Source organism: Pteropus alecto, unplaced genomic scaffold (assembly GCF_000325575.1).
Source record: "Pteropus alecto unplaced genomic scaffold, ASM32557v1 scaffold86, whole genome shotgun sequence".
NCBI classification, from domain to species: domain Eukaryota; kingdom Metazoa; phylum Chordata; class Mammalia; order Chiroptera; family Pteropodidae; genus Pteropus; species Pteropus alecto.
The window spans coordinates 11,721,209-11,742,370 of NW_006442109.1; the positions used below are offsets into that span (position 1 = coordinate 11,721,209).

The 21,162-nt window shown below is 38.0% G+C and overlaps 1 protein-coding gene across 1 annotated transcript in view; it reads right to left on the minus strand.

Annotated features, from left to right (window-relative positions):
- RAB8B (RAB8B, member RAS oncogene family) overlaps positions 1 to 21,162 on the minus strand; it is a 57,126-nt gene that overhangs the window by 25,727 nt on the left and 10,237 nt on the right. The window lies entirely within an intron of this gene.

Consider the following 21,162-nt stretch of genomic DNA (forward strand, 5'->3'; position numbering starts at 1 on the left):
GTTACCAATGTAATATATCAGTTAGCAACTAGAGTTGAAATAAACTTTAGCTACAATTTTATTACCTTCTAGGAAAATTTCCAAATCATTTGTAAAGAAAGATTTCTACTTATATTAGTGCAAAATATAAAATTTAGTAATTTTCCTTACCCACTTAATACAAATCAATATTTTTAGGGGCATGTGGGGTATCTGTACCAAATTACTGAAGGCTGAAGAGAATAATCATCTAGTCATACTCTCCTGCCATATCCACCTCACCCCTTCCCATCCTCTTCTCCCATAGACTTTTCTCTAGATAAAAGGAAAGTGATCAGAGATTATAAACAATCACAACAGCAAACTCACAGTGCTCTAAATCTAGTCAGCAAAAAAGCATCTTCTTGATCAAAACCAACATCAGTGCCACAAAAGTATATTAAAATTAAGCATATATCTCACTACACCAGGGTGACAGATGGATAATTATAATAAGCTATTGCTAATAAGTAGGGTTAAAACAAGCAGATGCAAGTAAAAGGATGAGACAAAAAACAGTAAAAATGGCAAAGAGAATGTAGTTTTTCCCAATAAAAAATGAAAAATTTCTACTGATGATATCATCGTGATTTGTAAACACAATTTCCTATAATATAAAAGTTTAAAACTGACAACACACTATAACCTTCACATGTACAGTTAATACTTCCACGAGCCAATTATGCATCTCTCCTAAATATAGCCATCCACCTCTAAATAAGACATTTTTCTAACTTTATAGGGTGATAAAAGATTGTGCCACCTACTACTTCCTTGGCTTGGCTTTTAAAACAGAATACAATGTTACAACTGGGCTGGGAAACCCATGATCTTCTCTAACCTTAGCTTTAGATGCGGTCAGACTAATGAAGGAGTTAGAACATGTCATATTTTCTTTTGTCTCCATTGTCTCCCAGCTAATTGCCACTTTAAACTTCAAATACACAAAGGATGAGTAATAATTATATTCAAAGCATAAAATGAGTGGGTTGTCAAAATATGCTACAGCGGACTTCACATTCGACGATTATTCTCCCTGCTTTCAATCCCAGTGTTTGGGGGTGGGGGGTAGGGGGAAAGAAAACCTCAACAATATTGACATGAGACCATTTTTAAAAAGCCATCCTGACTTTTTAATGGCTTGGAAAATCATCTAGTATCACAAAATAATTTCTCTAAAATTGACCCAAAATTATTTCAATTATATCCTATCACTTTGTTTTTATAAAACCACGTTCAAAATGGAACATCATATTCAAGGCCCCTCATCCACCCCCAATACTAAGGAAGAGGCCTCAGGGGTTGGAGGAAGAAACTAACTAAACAGTTTCCAAAGACTGGCCCTCAATCTTGGATAGGAGAATTATGCACCTTATGTTTCCTTTTACCTGCTTCTTTTAAGAGTCTTTCCCCTCCACCCAAATCCTGGAGAATCACGTTAAGGATCACTGAATGTTTATTAGCATCTATCTTTTTCAGGCAAGTTTTTCAAAGTTACAAAAACAAAATATGTCTTTTAAACAGGTCATAAATCAGGCAGTTGCCCCAAGTGACAGTCATATAAGATACAAAAGACCCATTTGGAAGTCTCTAGCTTGACCTGGGGTCCTATAGGACAATTCCCCTATTGCTTCAACAGAATATTTGGGAGTGAGTGACCAAGAGCTGTTAGGCAGGTACAGATACACATCCCCGAAAATATGCCAAAAAATATCCCATCCCTTCCCTTTACTTTCCAATGCCAGAGTAGCCACCAAAGGCTTTGGGTCTTTTTCACCAAGAAGGAATATTATGAAGTTATTAAAAGTAATCCTTGATCATAATCAAGATTATATAGAAAGTCAAAAAGTATTTATGTTATGTCATAAAAGTAGCAAAATATAAAATGTACTATGTCTGTAACTATATAAAAAAACGTGCATATGGAAAGCAACATGTAAAACAGTAAAGTAGTTATAAGGTATGTATGTATGTATGTTACTGTGATTTTTAAAATTATGAACTTAAAAATTTCACATACTCTTCTATATCTTTGCATTAAGCAATCTTGAAGAAAATGTTACACATGCTATAGCTGAAATAGTACTCACTAGAACTATATTTCAGATTCTAAATTAAAGAAGCTTTGGGAGGCTACTCTTGCAAAAACCTTATCATTCAATATAATGCTGTTTCTACTGAGGTGAGGGGAAGCATAAAAAGTACACCAAATAACCAATTCACACGCTCTATGTGAAAGAGCTCATGTTACTGAAAAATGCAACCATTATTTACCAAATAGCTTGGACAAATCTGTCCCTCTTTCTCTAATTCCTACCGTTCCAGTTTACTTGCTGTCACCTGCAAGAGAACGTGTGGGAAGACAAAAGGATAAAGAAATGTGAACTTGCTTTCAAATGATGTCTTTGTGGCATCTGTAGAAACGAACCAAGAAGGAAAGGCATCATCTGCAGATTTTATTTTTCCATGCTATCCCCGTCCCTAATTAACACAGATAATTCTGAGTTTGCCATACTATAATTTATTAATCGTATTCAATTAATCTAATTAGTTGTAAAACAGGAGAGGGCAACAGTGCAAGCTTTAATAAAGTGAGCTCACTGGACTCAAAAGTATTTATGTTATGTCATAAAAGTAGCAAAATATAAAATGTACTATGTCTGTAACTATATAAAAAAAGTGCATATGGAAAGCAACATGTAAAACAGTAAAGTAGTTATAAGGTATGTATGTATGTATGTTACTGTGATTTTTAAAATTATGAACTTAAAAATTTCACATACTCTTCTATATCTTTGCATTAAGCAATCTTGAAGAAAATGTTACACATGCTATAGCTGAAATAGTACTCACTAGAACTATATTTCAGATTCTAAATTAAAGAAGCTTTGGGAGGCTACTCTTGCAAAAACCTTATCATTCAATATAATGCTGTTTCTACTGAGGTGAGGGGAAGCATAAAAAGTACACCAAATAACCAATTCACACGCTCTATGTGAAAGAGCGCATGTTACTGAAAAATGCAACCATTATTTACCAAATAGCTTGGACAAATCTGTCCCTCTTTCTCTAATTCCTACCGTTCCAGTTTACTTGCTGTCACCTGCAAGAGAACGTGTGGGAAGACAAAAGGATAAAGAAATGTGAACTTGCTTTCAAATGATGTCTTTGTGGCATCTGTAGAAACGAACCAAGAAGGAAAGGCATCATCTGCAGATTTTATTTTTCCATGCTATCCCCGTCCCTAATTAACACAGATAATTCTGAGTTTGCCATACTATAATTTATTAATCGTATTCAATTAATCTAATTAGTTGTAAAACAGGAGAGGGCAACAGTGCAAGCTTTAATAAAGTGAGCTCACTGGACTTTAGAAGCTGCTCAGCTTGGGCTCACGGTGAATTTCCTCATACTCAAAGGGCAAAAGTGGCCTTGATGAATAATTTGCTTTGTCTATTTTTAACTCATATTTCTACTCATAAGGCCCCATATTACAACATAGATTAGAAAAAAGAAAAAAGGCAGGCATGTACAGATTATTTTAAAAGTAAACTCAGGGGTACAGAGGGGAAAGAATTCTGGACTCTTGGGTGTGTAGGGGGTGGATGGAGCCAGAGTGTTGCCATATATAAACTAAACAAAACAAGAAAAAAAACTAAACAAATGACCATCAAGTTGAAAAATTTACCTCTGCAACTGAAAAGGTGGTATTTTACAATGTTAAATTCATCTACCCAGTTTTTGAGTGATCTAAAAGCACACTGGCAGCACCCTAACCGTAACTCTTAGTTACTAATAAGAACAACAAAAACAGAACTAGCCACTCACATGATCGTCTTACTGACACACTGTCATTTTAAGGATGTCCTCAGGCAAACCTGGGGCAGAATTTCCACATCTGGTGGTCACAATGTTACGCTCCCAGTTTGGACAGTGTAGTCATTAGGTCAGGAAACGCATAAGAAATACGATACACGATGACTGTGTATTTTTAACCCCAAATGGTCTGTCAGCAGAATGAGGAAGAAGGTGAGGAAAAATGTCACTGGCCATTCAAAAAAACTGATATACAAACAGAAGAGATCACCACCATCACACCGCTGTTCTTTGCATGAATTTCTGAAAGTGACAGAAGAAAGCAGGAAAAAAATGTACTTTTAGAAAAACTGATATTTAATCTACTTCAGATAAGACTGCAGGCCTCAGGACTGAAGTCTATGCTTGGTGATTACGATACTGAAAGTAGAGAAGTGGCAGACTTGGACCCCTTTCAAGCTTTGCAACCAATTCTTCAGCCTATGCATGAGTATAATCCATTGCTCAAATTATAGAATAGAAACTGACAGAGACTGCTTTATTTAGGCTATATGAAAGATATGGCTAAAGATTTTTCAACCACATATGAAAGATACCAAGGTTTAGCTTAGTCAAATGTAAGTCACACTTAATAAAAATCAAGTTGACTAATGAAAGGGCAACTTTTAATATTTAATCTGACAAGGAATAATGAGCCCCACATGAGCTTGACACTATACTAAGGACTGAGGGATACAAAAAAAGAAACATCAGGGGCATCAGGGAGTTCCTAGGCTACCAGTCACTAAAATTTCATAATGTAAAAATCTTACACCATACTTATGTCTTTTGTTAAGATAACAGTCTAAGGCCTGCTATTCAGGAGCAGGAAGTAACTACAGATGATGAACCAACAGAAAACATGATTTCCTAAGATATGAAACTGCCTGCTTTAATTCCATCATTTTCACAAGTAAGCATATCATTAATTATCTTGCTGAGAGTAAACAAGGGGCATCTATCTATCACAAATGGCAAAATGGTAATAGCAAATTTTTTATCGTTGTTGAGAAGCCAATTTGGCTTAATATTTAAGACAGTTTCAAAAAAAAAAAGTACTATAGCATACCTTCACATTCCATCCCAGCACTCCAGTATATAAACTATAGTCTTGGTCAAGTTTGAAATTTTCTCTGAACTCTAAGAGCTTTGAAAATATGACCACTTACAAAGAACAGTCATATTAAAAACTCTGTCAGTTCTAAGTTATGAGCAAAGGCCAGGGAGCGCAGCAAACCTCTGCAGCTCAGTTGCAGTCTTGAGTCCAAGACTCCAAAGTCTTTTGTCTGATGAACATGATGAAATTTTATTAAGGAGCTACCATTTATGTTGCACCTACTATGTGCCAGGTATAATCCTAGGAAATAGCTATCATTACTCCCCATTTCACCAATATAGAACCTGAGGCTCCAAGAGGTTAAGAAACTTGTCCATAGTGACAAGCTAGCAAGCGGCAGAGCTGGGATATTTACTCATGTCCGCCTAGCTCCCTTCATTGGGCTATACACTTTGCTGCGGAGAATTCTGTGACTCAAGTGGCATTAACAGGGGAATCTCCTTATAGAGTTCTCCCTGGAGTTACTAACTCAGATTACAAAGAATTTGTGAGAAACCAGTTTCCAACAGAACACAGAAAACTGAACCTAGCTCTAGGTCATCTCCAGATCATGAAAAGAGAATGGGTCCACTCTGGGTGGACCCAAATATTAGGCATTAGTTCTTTGAGCCTTCTGAGTATGCTTAGCATAGCCAGTCCATAAAAATTCTTATTCTAGATTAATTTGAAATAGATTTGATCACTGGAATCTTTCAAACTGGAAAAGACTCCATCACTGCAAGTCTGTTTTGAACCAAAGTAAATCTGCCAGGGCAAGGACCAAAACAAGAGAAGTTCAGGTGAAGGGATAAGAGACTTTTATGACTGAAATCCACCCTGTGTTAGCCTGCAAGACAGGGATTGTGACATTCATGCTGCCCCAGGGAACATGCTCTTGGTTCTATAGGAAAGCTAGGAAGAACCTAAAACATTTGGGATATATAGGGTATCAGCAGCGGTCAAATGCACTTCTTGGCCATTTGGACGATACCTTTTAAATACATATAAATTTCTTTGAACATGAGATAAATGCTTTATATAACTTTTCTCTATCTAATCATAGTTGCATCTTCCAATTCTGAGTTTATGAGAATGAAACAATACTGGAAATAACTACAAATACTCATAAAAATTAAAATATGATCAGCTGGTAGACTGTTGCATGACATCACTGGGGCTCCAAACCCAATTCTCTTTTTACTATATCACACTGCCTCATAAGGAGACATTTTGTGGGATAATAAAATGGGTTGTTTTATACCATTTCTGAGGTGGTACCACAGGAAAAAACAACATATAAGACAAAAGAAAATTTCTTTTTTGGAACAGTGTATCAGTCAGGGTCTCATCAGGAAAAAGAAACCACTTCAAGCATTTACAACAGAGAAATTTAATACAAGGAATTAAATTACACAGCCATGAGGCTGCTGAGAGCCAATAGGAGATAGTAAAAGGTTTAGCAACAGCAGGAAGCTACTACCACCCCTAAGCCAGAGACACAAAAGAAGGAGTTGGTGTCACTAGAGCTGAAGGCCTAGAGTCACCTGACGAGAGGGTGGAAACATGGTGGGTCTGTCCAGTGGGAGCCAGAGTCCCAGAGAAGCCACCCAAGGCAAAAAGGGAGAAGGAGAAATATTTTGGTTTCTCCTCTTCTCCCCTCCAATCTCCTGCCAGTATCTCTAAATGGCTGAACCCAGTCTGTAGCCACCTGACCCGGGAGCCTGGGCAGAGGAAGAGGGAAGAGTAAATCTGAGGGAAAACTGACTAAGGGCACAATGAACTCTTAGCTGCAAGAATTAAACATGTGTCACTGTTGGAAGCCGATATTTGGGGGCTGGGTAACAGCAAAAGCTGACTGGTAGATACTGCCATGAACAACATCAAGTAGATAAATAAACAAGCAGACAGAAAAATCAGATAAATGAAGAATCAAATGTGAAATAATATTAATAATTATTTTCAATAATTGCTTTGAGGAAAACATTTCCACCATTAATCTGTGAACCTGGGGCAGAGGGCAAGTGTCCATACTGATCCCCAAACATGCCCTGGTCTTGAATGTGGCAAGATCCCTGGTGGAGGCAGAAAGTAGCCCTGGCCATTACTATCTTACAGCTTCATAATCAACTGGGCAGTTTGGGACAGGATGACCTGGTGAACTGGGAGTGTCATATGCTGGCAAGTCAGGAGCCAGGCGTTCCAAAAAGGAAGTTTGTCACTGAGTCAGCAGTGTTGCCAAGCCCTAAGCCAGAGCGGTGTCAATATAGCTGAAGGGTGGCCACTGACATGATGACTTCAAGCTTTTTGCTTACACTTCCATCACTGTACTCGCAGTACAGCATCGTTAGTAATCCCTCCCCTGTCCCAAAGTAAACTGGAAGCACCCACAGGATATGGGGTATCTTTTTAGCTTATTGAGCTCTACAATTACCCATCTTAAAATACATGGCCCCACCCAACATATCCAACCCTACTTTTCACAATTCCTCAGTGCGCACCCTCGGAAATGCCACCTTCATGTTCCACTCTGAAATCCCCTGCCTCTAAGCATTTTTCAACATTCCCCCACTATCTGGAATATACTCCATCCTTCCCACTGGAATCCTGACAATGGTTCAAAACTCAGTAACTCTACTTCCCCTGTCTTCCAGAAATTTCAGTAAGTCGACTCTGCTCACTTTCTACCCTAAGTTCCTGCAGAAATTAGCAAATATCATTAGACATGGCGTTTAACTATTCCTATTTCATATGTTTTGCCTTTTCAATTTGACTTAGGCAGCGAATCTAGCAGTTTGCAGGTGATTGAGTAAGTGCTCAATAATCTTTAAAGGAATGAATGAAAGATAAGTCCTTTAGAAGCAGAAGCCTCATCTTTTACCTACAGCACTTTCTTTGGAAACTCCTGTTTATCACAGGCAGCAGTGAACATTACTGACATTGATTAATTACTTCTGAATACAATCAGATTCATGCATCTTCAAACTGATCCTGCTGCAATGATGCATCTTAATGACTGACAAATTAAGTTACATATTTGGATAACTTTAGGCGACAAATGCAAAAGAAAAAGAAAAAAGCAGCACACAAACACTAAAATATTTAAATTATTGAGAAAAGAACAAATTAGAAAACACAGTATTAGGCACACATAAAAGAGATGTCTTTTATTTTAGAATGGAGAAAAGACAACAGAGTAGTCTCTTATAGAGACACAGAACTGAATTAAAGTTTCTGTTACCATTGTCTTAAATCTAATCCTTAAAATCGCATGTTAATTTAGATAGGCTTAGGAGTCTCGGTAATTTTTAAAACTCCACACACAATGAAATAAATACCAATTCTGTAATTATATTAGGAGGATCAATGTAAGTGCTACCACTAGAGAGAAAAAGAATTGCGTATTTCATGTTGGTTAGAGAGTTCTACTTTCTTCAGAAAGCGTAATTTTCTTAAAATTTTGGCAATTATCGCAAAACCGTATGTTGCAGATGTCTCTGCTGGGTGGGAACTTCTGTCATTGCTCCAACAATTAGAATGGCTTCCAGGGTCCACTCAGAGAGAGAAAAAAACAGAAAACCAAAAAAACAGAGGGACAATAGGCTCATTACGCCCAAAGATAGCCAAGTCAAACCAGCGGCAGATGCCCTCCATCAACAAAGGCCTGCCAGTTAAAAGGTTCAGTTTTCTTCCACAGAAAAAAAGAGATTTGTCCAATTAAATACAGCCTCCATAGAATTGGTTTTTAAAAAAGATTTTTTTTTATGTCTTTAGTAGCAAATCCAGACACAGCAGTAGTTTTCTAGCTTTTTTGATCCACATTTAAAAAATACTTTTTATATCACAGCACATTACACATATGTACATACTTATATAACTGAAACAAAAGTTTCAAAAAAAAATAGCACTTGTCCCTTACTCTCAGTACATGCAATGAATTCTGTACTTTCTTTTCTGTTCTCTTAGGTTCTGGTCTATTCTCTTCCTCTCCATTAAAAAAAAAAAAAAAGTTGATCTGGACACACGAAATTGACTTCATGACCCAAAATGGGTTGCAATCCACACTGAAAAACATTGGCCTAAAGAACATTCTGGAAGTCAACCAAAGGTCACATGGTTTGTCTTTCTTTTTAAAAAACTCATTTCTGATAAAAAAAAAAGGCCACACTATCTTTACTTTTTAATGAGAATGAGGGAAAAATGACAACTTCAGGGCCTTGCATACAGTAAGCACTAAAATATCTGTTAAGTTTAAGAAGCCATTAAAAAATATGTGTGTCTGTATTTCTGTTTTGTGGGTAAAGTAACAGAAAGGAGCAGGGGGGCTAAGACTTAAAGGAGAAAATGGAGAATTCTAATCGTGGAAATACTGTCTGGACAACATGCCCAATTTTTTGAGCATGACATTGCCAGAGGTTCTGCTCCCTCTATTCATTACCTGATTTGCCTAAGACCAAGAAGCAAAAGAGAAAAAGGCTATCACAAAAGGACAGGAGAGTTCGACTTGGTTTGTTAACTAATCTTATTTCAAATGAATGAAATGAGACTATACCTTTCGAATGAGGGAATAATTGCTTGCAAAATCAAGGACTCTAAGCTAAAATCAGTCCAGAATGGCTAGAGCACAAATTGTATCAGAGAACAAAATGTAGCCAAATTCTGTATAAGATCAGATAACTCTGTATAATGGAATCAAATATTACCCTCAAGATACTCTTCTGAGACCCCTCACCCCCTCAACAGATGATGCTGACAGCTATAATGGGATAGGCCATCATTAATAAAAATAGCTATCACTTCTCAAGAGCCCACTTAGTGCCAAGCAATGTGCTAGGTACTTAATATACCTTATCACTAATCTCATTATAAGCCTGCAGGGGAACTATTCTCCCTGTTTTACACAAGAGGAAACTGAGGTCCAGATGGAGGAAGGCAAAAGTCTAAATCAGATATTGGAGGAAAGATGGGTATGAGAAAGGAAGGGCCCTGGGACTGGGGGCCCTTCAACTTCCAGATCCCCTGGGCCCCAATTGGTGCTTTGGGGCAAACACAGTCTTTGGTCACAAACAACAGAAGGTATCTGCAGTGTTTGGTATGGCAAAGGGGCTCAGACTCCTATACAAATTGCAGACACTTGATTCTATGACAATGGGGTGGAAGGTATGAGGACATAAGAGCTCTAGATATCATATCAGTTTTAAAGACCTTAATAAAGGAGAACAAATATAAATACTATATATGTATTCCATAGAAAATATTTCCTTAAAAAACAAAAACAAAAACCGCTATATGCAGTTTTTAAATTAGGAGGAAAAAAACAGAAAACTGAACATTCTAAAGCAGAAACTCACACCTCAAGGGTTACATAAGAGAAATGAACTTGCTGAAATTGGAGGCAGGAGACCCCACGCTCGTCACATCCATTGTCAGAGGCACAAGCTATGTAAACTGTTAGAAATCGAGCACACCCATTTTTTCAAGGAATTCAAAACCACTGCAGAATTTTTTTCAAACTGAAATTAAGCTCTTGAATAATTGCATTAAGACAGATCCTTTACCTCCTACACTGTAATACCTGGAAAAGAATGACCAATTTGAATTTTTAAGCACTGGAATTTCTATATTTTACAAAGTTGGTGGAGAGAAGGAAGCTACTTTGTTCTTCATAACGGACATGAGAGGAATAAATGGAAAATGTAGAATGCTATTTGGAAGACAGAATGTACCCATTTTAAGTTTCCATATTCATAAAGAAAAGCAGCTGGAAAGAACTCAAGTAAAAATTCCCCTTAACCAGAAGAAGACTTTTTTTTTTAAGTGTCGAATTATAACTTACATGTACAACTTAAGCTTTTACTATTATTTTTAATATGAAAGCTGCTGTAGTCTACTGAATTTAAGAGGCACACATTACAGTTTTAAGTATAAGCAGAATGATTAAATGAACAAGAAATTCTTCAGACACTACAGTGGCGTTTCTGGGCATTTGGAACTATTTGGAGGACCATGATTTACTAAGCACCAATCCACTGACCTAAATCATATTATGATTGCTCCCCTAACCTACTCTCTGGCTCCCTTCCCACATGCCACCTCCATACATATTCACCAGAGTTTAGTGAAACAGTGCCTAGAAGACATTTATCCTCATGAGACTGTATTTGAAGAAATAAGTCAAAAAGCAATTAACTAGCATAACTTAGCTATAATTTCAGGAACCAGCTAGGAAGCAGAAAAATGAAAATAAATGTGTACAGGCTGAAATTGTCCCTAGTTTTGAAGAGATTAGTCAGAACCTAGAGAGTTTCCTTTTGATTCCAAAGGGGAGGCGAGGAAGAAAAAGGAGGGAGGGAGAGAAGAAGAGAGGGAGGGAGAAAGGGAAGATTTAAGACACTAAAACATGCTTTTGGTTTCTGCCAAAGTCTTATAAAAACCTAACACAAACCTCACAGTTAACTACTGACAGTGGCATGTGCTTTTAATTATATTCTGAAAATATGCAAGCAAGCAAGGCAAAATTATATCATGGTTCTCATTTATATTTATCATTCCCTCGCTATGGGAATATATAATCACATACAGACATCTGTGGATGATTATAAATGAAGATGGGCCTTTCAAGATCAAGTTGGAGTTGTAGTGTCTTTCTTTCTATTCATACACCAATCGTGAGGTAATTCACTAGAGTTGTTTTAGTGAATAGGGAAACATGTGGGAAAGTCCAGGGGCTATCTCCCCACCACGTATGAGAATTTTATAATAATTTCCCTGATCACCCACCTTCCTTCCGACAGTAAAGTTCAGAGGCGACATTTCCTTTCCCCTGTCTGTTTATAAGAATCACTTTGTACTTTACAACACTTTTCTTTGTAAGGATTCTCTATTTTTTTCCTGAGTCAAAAGTGATACCAAATTATCACTACAATATCTCAACTCTTCTGATCCTCAATCAGAATTTCCCCTTCCTTAGTTGAAAGTGACATTTTCTAGTACAAAAAAATTTCCAAGCAAAATGGGGTTGGACTAGAATAAACATGAGTCACAGCTGAACATAAACTGAAACAGAAAATGTGCTAGTGAAATCTCTCTCTCAGAAACTTTATCTCACGACCCCGGATGTTTAAAAATGATAAATACAGTGACCTTTGCAATGACAACCTGGATATCAAGTTTTTGTTGCTGTTTGTTTTTTTGCTATGAACTCGTTTAGCATGTTCTCCTTGTTATGTACCAAGAATGTTTCTACACCAACTACACCAACTCAGAGGTAGGATCACAATGCATTGTGCTAAGAAGACAGGGCTCTGAGTTGAGCAACCAACTAGGAGCATTTCACCTTCGGATCTGATGGATATGTGCTCGCTGGTCAGTCAATACGAGGCAATTAATACTAAGAAAAATGTGGTGACTGGCAAAAACAAAACAAAAACCCACCAAAAGCGTAACTGGATTTAACTGGAGATTAATTTTGAACTCTACCACACTCATTTTTACTTTTAACAAGATGTATTTAAAGGAAGTACCAAGAAACTTTATAAAGAAAATTTCAAACCAAGGCTCTCTCTAAAGTCTTAAACATTCTTTCCTTTTTAAATGGCCATCATAGTTAAGGTATAATAGGGTTAAATAAGTTTGTCAATGAGAGATACAGTGAGTGTATTCAGCCTGGAGCAGAGCAGTTATATCCCAGGAAGTGACACAATAATCTCCCAACCTCCCAACATGTAAAGGAGCAAGAATTCACTCAACTTGGCTATAGTTTTGGGAACATCTGTGAAACATTTCCTTGTAATCTCAGTAATTCCTATACTTCTGATTTCCAATAGATATTGTTATTATTTGTTACCCTGTCAAAAAAGAAAAGTTAGGCCAGAGAAGCCAAGAGATTTTAATGCAAAACGCATAAGCCAATGAAAGCAGAGTTGATTACTCACTTTCATTTGAGCTTTTGCAGATAAAACATACATCTCAAACCAACCTCAGAATCCTCCCCCAAACTCTTTTCCTGCTTTTATCTTTCAATATTGCAAAGGCTTCAATGAGTCATTGTGTAGTGGCATCATTTGGCAAAAGAACTTTTTTCTCAGGTTAAAAAGCCTGTTTTTGCAAAGCTAATTAGAACCATACCACACAGTATTATTAGTATGCTGCTAGAAAATGCCTGTGTATGATGTTACACTTTCATTCTCATCGAGAGACAATTCAATTTCTCATTTTTTATTTAAATACCAGTCACTCATAACACAAAATCAGCCTGCAGTGTAGAAAAGGTTAAGAACTGGCCCATTGGTCACTGCCCATAGTTGCAGCAGCCACTACTGCCACACTACTCACTACCCTCCCCCACCACCCTTTTTTTTTTTTCAACAGAAAAGGTAAGATAGAAAAGGTAGTAGCACACTTTCTTTTCCATTTAGGGTCTTTCACGTCAGAAACCTTGCCATTTTCCCCAAGTCCAAAATAATCACAGCACTTCAGTGGAAAAAGTTGAAAAATAGCTCCACCACAGGTCAGGAATTTAAAGGTAAAAAGTACTGAAGGAAAGTTTATACTCGGAGGCCTAGCTGTGGTACTACCTGTCCCCATTCAGGTTTTCTTTTGCACAATTCAAACTCAGGAAAAAAGATTTTGGGGGAGAGGCTAGAGGTAGACAAAGCGGCAAGAAAAAAACTAAATTCTTTTTTTTTTTTAATTTTTAATTTTTAAAAAGAATGGAAATGACAGGCTGTATATAACTCAAAGATGGCTTTCTCATAGATGTAGAGAAAGCCTCTTTTTCTAGATCAAGCCGATGTTCACAGGGTGCTGACAGCTCTAGAGAAGGGCCCAGAGGCAAAGAAATTATAGCCTATCACCTCGGGGTGGGGGGAGGGGCGGGGGGGAGATTTTCAAGACCTCCTCTGTCAAAATGAAATCGCTTTTTGACAAAAGTTTCAAAGGAGAATGTCAAATGAAATGCGTAATTTTTCAGTTTAACCACCTCAACCACAGAAGACCTTAAATCCCTTACTGAGATTATCTAGAGTTGCAGTCCAAGATTATGTTATCTTTAAAAGATAAATGGGCAATCATTCTTAACATGTTTTAGTAAACAATTTTAAGTCTAATTTCAGTATCCTCAGAAAAAAATCTAAGTGAGTACCTTTTAAAAGACTCCTTCCCCAAAGATGAGAGCTTAGTTAATCAAATTATTTCATCAATATCACCCTGAAATTTCAGTTCGACATTTTTTTTCTAGCACCAAACATGTGCCAAGTACAACGTTTTGCAATGAAAAGAACACAAAGATAAAACAAGCCTCTGTCCTAAAGAAAGTGATCAAAGAAATGGGGAGGAGTTGGGTAGCTGGAGAAGGAAAAAGACAGTTCTACTTCTAACACAGGAAGATCACAGGAATTGCCACGCAAAAGTCCAAACTACTGCAGGGTTCAAAGTACCACTGAGAAAAGAGAAAGCATCTTTTGATGGGGGGAGAGGACAAGAAGAAAGCTCTTATGTGGCACCGCAAAGAAAGTAATATCTGAGGAGTATCAGGAAGGAAAGGCAGGATGTCAACAGGCAAACAAAGTGTGTTTTAAATTCTGTGAATTAGTAAAATTTCCAGAAACAAACAAAAAGGTTGTTGTGGTAAAGAGAATGAACGAATATAAAAGAAGAAATATACTAAGCTAGGAACTGTATATTCCATAAAATTTGGTTGGGCAGAAAGCTGTGCTACCTTTTCTCTCTTAGAGAAATGTAACAACAAAAATTCTATTTCAACTTTTTTTTTTTTTTTTTTTGGCAAATGATAGTGAGCTAAATAATCGCAATCATTTTATAAGCAGCATTTTAATTCTAAAAAATGTAAGAAGCAGATTCATCTCAGAAACTTAAAAATGGCATTCCTTCTCATGAAAAGGCAGCTGGTAACCTTACTCTGGTCAGGTGAAACCTTGGCCACAGCCCGCCTGTTTATATGAGTCCCTGGGTTAGTGTCTAGGACTCCTGTAAGGAGCAGAAGGAAATACAGCTAAAGCTACATGGTAGGGAGTTTGGAATGGTAGACTGAGGAAGGTATATTTAACTAGGCAAAGCGAAAAATAAGACTTTTAAGGGGAGGGGTAAGGAATCAATATGCTATATAATCAGAGCTGTGCTCTACAAATAATTTTATAGGACAGAATGTGGGGAGTGATGCCCAAATGAGACTGGAAGTGCTCAGGCCACCTAGGAGGCTATTGCAAAGACCAGGTGAGAGTTGTTGAGGGCCTAAATTAGAGTGACAGAAGAATGGAAAGGCCTTGGCAACAAATTATATGTAGGATTTGAGAAAAAAGACAGAGTCAATGATGACATCCGGGTTTTGAACCTAGATTAATTTTTTTAAGTGACGGTAGTGTTAACAGACATATGAAAATTCATTAAAGGGTACTAGATAAGATGGAGAAATGAAATTATTTTGGGGTGGTACATGCAGGGCCGTAGTTTGGGAAAGGCTAGGGATAGAATGAAACTGAAAGTTAAGGAGTCACACATGAAAGGGTGCTTGGAGGCGGGGGCAAGCTTACTTCTTTCGTCACTTGGGGATTTCTGAACTCTTAGTACATGCCAGGCACTGTACTAAGTGCTAAAATACAATGAAGAATGACATATCTGGTACCCGTGCTCATGGAGTTGCAATCTAGCAGGGGAGATAGGCACTAATGCAGTAATCACACAGATGGGTGTGATGACAAATTGTATCAAAGCGCCTAATTTCCAAAAGAGAGAAAAGGAAAAAAACAGAAAACAGATACTTGGAAAATGACTTCAATTAAAAGGCAAAATGAGACTACCATTGGAAACAGAAGGCAAATTTAGAAGATTAGGAAGCAAATCAGAGCAGACAATTCCTGGAAGCTGGTGGTGGAATGAGTTTCAAGGAGCAAACAATAAACAGTGCCAACCGCTGCTGAGAGCCTAGGGGGGATGAGGACTGAGAAAGGGCCACTAGTCCGTTCAATGAGGAGGACCTGATGACCTGCGTACAGTGTTTAAGAAGGCAGAGCAGGATTTTAAGGGGTTAAAGTGTAAGGAGATGGTAGAAAACTACGGGTGACAAGACTTCTCTTTCAAAAAGTTAAACAAAGGAAATGGGGAGACAGATGACTTGAGGAAGTAGTAAATTTTAGGGATCTCCTTATTCGAATGGGGATTATTTCAACAGGATTGAAAGCAGAGCAGAAAGGACCAGCAAAGAAAGAGAAGAAAGAAGATGTAAGAGAGGAGGGGGAAACTGCCAGGCCCAGGTCCCCGGAGAACATCAACCAACAGGTCAGCACTGGCTCCCTGGAGAGAAGGGAAAGTGAAAATACCCAAAATTAGAGATAGTAAAAAAGAATGCTGAGGAAGCTGGTGTTTAGGGGGTCGTGGGGTCTTTTCTAGAAAACAGGTGCAGAGGGGAGTCATTTGCTGTGATGTGAGTGAGACATGAACAGCTGGACTTGAAGAGAGTACCACTGACTGTCAAGTATACAGTCAATCGACAAACTATTACTGAGGGCCTTCCATGCCCCAGAAATTATGCATTCATGCCTGGGCATAAAAGAAGTTAGAAGGTATTTTTTTTTTCCAATTACAGTTGACATTCAATATTATTTTATATTAGTTTCAGGTGTATAGCATAGTGGTTAGACATTTATGTAATTTGCGATCCCCCATAAGTCTAGTACCCATTTGGCACTATACATAGTTAGGCATTTGTTACTATAGACGAATACTCTGGGTAAAAGAGAAACAGGTTGACTTTATCACCCTCACATCTAGAAAAAGACCATAAGCAATAACAGGTGATAATTACACATCCTTTGAAGCTTATATATATGCTAATGGATGAGATATCACTATTGAAGGAACCCAAAATCCATTCCTCAGAAGAAAATATATGGTGTTAGTTCATTTATTCCACAAAGAGATATTGTGTGCCCGAGCATCAAGATAAATGAGCTCTGAAGAGGCAAGCCATGGTTCCTGTCTTCCAGAAGGTCAACAATCAGATGTGATATCCTGAAAGCTTCTGCTCTTTCCACCATTTTGGCACATTGCATTGCTTGGAGCATTAACTGAACCCACCATCACAATCTTTGTGCTTCATTAGAAGGCAAGACTCTGGCCACGTGAACATTTTTAACGAGATACTTTTCTGGATGCAACATAATTTTGGGGAATGGACCAGAGTTCTGTGACATAGTGTTTCAGTGCCATTAATCCCCAAAATGAACTCTCTTAAAACCACTGCAACTTTTAAAATTATAAATAAAATGTGTCACTTCCCTGCATATGTCCTTTCAACTACAAGCAGAATAAAAACTATCTTTCTTACACTGGCCCTTGAGGCCTTCAGGATCTCATCCATATTATCTCTCGTACCAGCCTTGTGTGTATATATATATATATATATATTTAATGTTAAAAAACATTTTTAAACTAGTGAAAAGGATCTCATCTCACCTTCCCTGGTCCAAAACTAGTACTGTACAAAACCAAACCCAACTTCAGATTTATACCTACTATGTACATAAATCATCATACTATGTGCATAATCATTGTCATCTACTAAATAGCACAATTTAGAAGTGTTAAAAGAGAAAAACTGTGCTTTACACTCATGTGCTTTATGCTCATACTGACATTTATTTCCCTAATTCTCTTGATGAGACAGTTTAATGATTAAAAAGAAATAGCATGTATATTATGAAAATATGATTAATGATTTTTGGAGATTAAAGTATCATCGTCTTGATTATTAGGTAAAGAAAAGCCTATAAACTTTCAAGTTGGGTAATTTACTCCATTAAAACCTGCTATGGTGTTTCAAGATTTAATGTATTGTTCAAATTCATGTATGCAAACAAACTCATTAAAATTCAGGGGACAAAACTCAGAAACTCCACTGCACTTAAAATTCAGGGCCCTAACAGAGGACTTTGGGCTGGAATATTTTAATTGAAACATTTGTCCTTTCTAGACAGGGCATTCTACACTGATTTGGTTTTTGTTTTGTTTTCACTCGAAGTAGGAATTCAAGATGCCCTGAGAGTTTGCAGCAACTGGAAGGCTGCAACAAACTTGCTCCTTACATTACACTGACATTCTGCACCCGAGGTCAAGGGCTGCTCTTGGATACTTCCTTATGCCAGGGGAGGCCAGGAACAATCACCTTCACTCAGAGAATGAATTTATACAAGTATTTCTCATTCTAGCTTTGTAAAATGCACGTGGTCTTAAATCTTAAGAATTAATTTTATAGAAAACTGAAGCACACTGTATTAACCAAGATGTGCCTGTTCATATTATTTTATGGAACTCGTTCTAACAAGTTACCAGGAAAGAAAAAAAAACTCTTCACAATTTACTGAGCCTGTGTGCTAGGCCCTGTGCTAAAAGTTTTATTACAGTGCTTCATTTAAACCGCCTTGCAACAATCTCCTGCAGGAGGGGACTGGGACCAAGGAGGTTAAAGAAGTTGGTGACATCACCATTAAAGAGTGCTACCACAGTTCACCTTGCAGCACATCATCTCCTTAAAAATAACTCATGTTCATTCATATTCTCTCTCTCTCTCTCTCTCTCTCTCTCTCTCTCTCGTTCTGAGTCACTGTTGGGACAGAACAGCATAGTGGTTAAAAACATACACTCTGGAGCCAGACTGCTTGGATTCAAATTTGGGTTGGTTCTACCACTTAGTAGCTGTGTGACCTTGAGAAGTTTTTCAACCATTCTGTGCCTCAATTATCTCATTAGGAAAATGGAAATAACAGAACGCATTTAAGAAGTTGTTGTGAGAATGGGTCAATCCATGAAAAATGTTATTCATATAAAATGCCTAGAACTGTACCTGGTATATAGTAAGCACTCAATAAATGTTAGCTCTTATCATGAAAAGTGTTACGAAAAGGAAGCCCCCAGGGATTCCAAGGTTCTCACTGCTGTCAGAACCTACCCTCAGTGAACTAACTGGACGGAGTTCACTCACACAAGTTCACACACACACACACACACACACACACCACTGTCTGTGTCTCCCATGTGCCAAAGATATTATATACACAATAATGCATTTCATTCTCACAATAAAACAAAAATTCTGCAAGGGAGCTACTATCCTTCTTTTATCAATTAGGAAAATGATTAAATAATTTGCCCAAGTCTCTCAAAGAGGAAGTAGCAGATCAGGATTCAAATTTGAGATTCTATCTCAAAAGCCCAAGTACTTTAATCTACACAATGTTATTTTGAGATCTTATGTCTAATTTTTCTGTTTTGTCAGGGAGTCCATAATAGGTTATCGTTTAGGAGCAGTTTTGGAAGGGACTTTCAAGTGTACCTAGCACAACATTCCCTTTTTGCTCATGAAGAAATGGAAGCCCATGACATTTACTATTGACTCGCCCAAAGTGATAAAATGAATGCCATTGCCGGGTATCACACTACCACTTATTCCTCTGGGATGTTGGTGGCTGGCCTCTGGGAGGCCCCTCAGACCTGCTCCTAATCTTTTAGGGGCTCAGAGAAACTAAAGACCACAGTACAAATTAAGAATGCAATGGCTAAGTGAGGATCCAAGGGGTCCCCTATGAGGTGAGTACATGAATTTTAGCAGATGGATTTTATTATATCAAGTTTAGCTCCTTGGGCCTTTCTGCTTTCTGGCTCACCACAGCACTCTGGCGACTCAGAGTTAGCAAACAAATCAGGTGTAAGCCTAGTCTACAATGCACTGTGATTCTGAGGAAAACTCTTGCCAACCAGGGCTTTACAAACAAAACCCTGAGTAGAGACAATTTCACCCTGGAAAAAAAAAAAGAAAAAGAAAGAAAAGAAAAGAAAGAAAAGGAAGAAAAGAAAGAAAGAGAGAGAGAGAGAGAAAGAAAGAAAAGAAAGAAGAAAGAAAGAAAGAAAGAAAGAAAGAAAGAAAGAAAGAAAGAAAGAAAGAAAGAAAGAAAGAAAGAAAGAAAGAAAGAAAGAAAGAAAGAAGGAGAAAGAAAAAGAAAGAAGAAAGAGAGAGAGAGAGAGAGAGAGAGAGAGAGAGACAGACAGACACAGAGAGAGACAGGCTAACATGAGGTTTAAACCCAATTTGTCAAAGGAAGCTCACAATTAGAATAGCTGTTCCCAGCATGCTACAGTCTAAAGCCAACAACGTACAACAGCCTCATGGAGAGAGGCAATGCTGAGATTTCTGATATAATTAGTTTCCTTTACACAAAAGAGCTGGATTCATAATTAAACGCTGTCCCCTCCTGCCCACATTCTGCTGTGTATATATTTGATTGCTTCCTAAGGGACTGGATTAGAGCCCAAGAGACACCCGAAACCACAAGTCTACTGACCTCCCAGGGCCAAAAGGCAACATGATATATGTTTGCATTAGCTGTTACTGGGGCCTGTCCAGGGAGAGGTTGATTTCATCTTTCCACTCGACACACTTTTCAAGGGTTTGCTGGTTAGTTTACATAGTTCTTACAGACAGACCACTGGAAGTGACCGCTAATTCTAAGTGCTAATGTACTGAGTCCTACGGAAAACTCCAGGACCCATTCTGAGAGGAACAGGTTGTCTTGGACAGACTGTGGTCCAGAACTGAAATATGAAGCTCAAGTCTTGGTTCCTCTACCACTTACTTGATTGATCAAGTCAATTACCCTCTCAGAACCTTGGCTTCCTTGTCTAGAACATGGAGATAATAATCTCTGTCCACAGATAGTGATGTAAGGGAAAGTACTCTGCAAACGGTAAAGGTCACAGAGTGAAGGTAACAGGCAACTGATTCTGTCTGCTAATCTCCTCCTAACTAGTCTCTGTGTGTAAAATCCCCAGTGACTCTCCACTCCTCTCAGGATAAAGTCCAGACCCTTGAACAGGTTTAAAATCCCTTCACCATCTGCCCTCTAATTACTCTTCAACTTTACCTCTTGTTACATGTCCTACTCATTTCACTTGTGGCTTCAGCCAAACAGGACTTCAAGTTCCTCCAGAGGGCTGTGCTGTCTCACGCCTGCAGGAGAGAGCCCTCCCTCCTCACCTCTCCCATTCTACCCAACTAACTCCTGCTTTGGGTTCTGACTTTAGCTTAAACGTCATTTCCTCCTAGAAGCTCTCCTCTACCTCTCTGTGCTTCTATTTATCCCTTTGTAGCCCTTTTTATCGTGTTAAAATTGTCTGGATACTCGTTA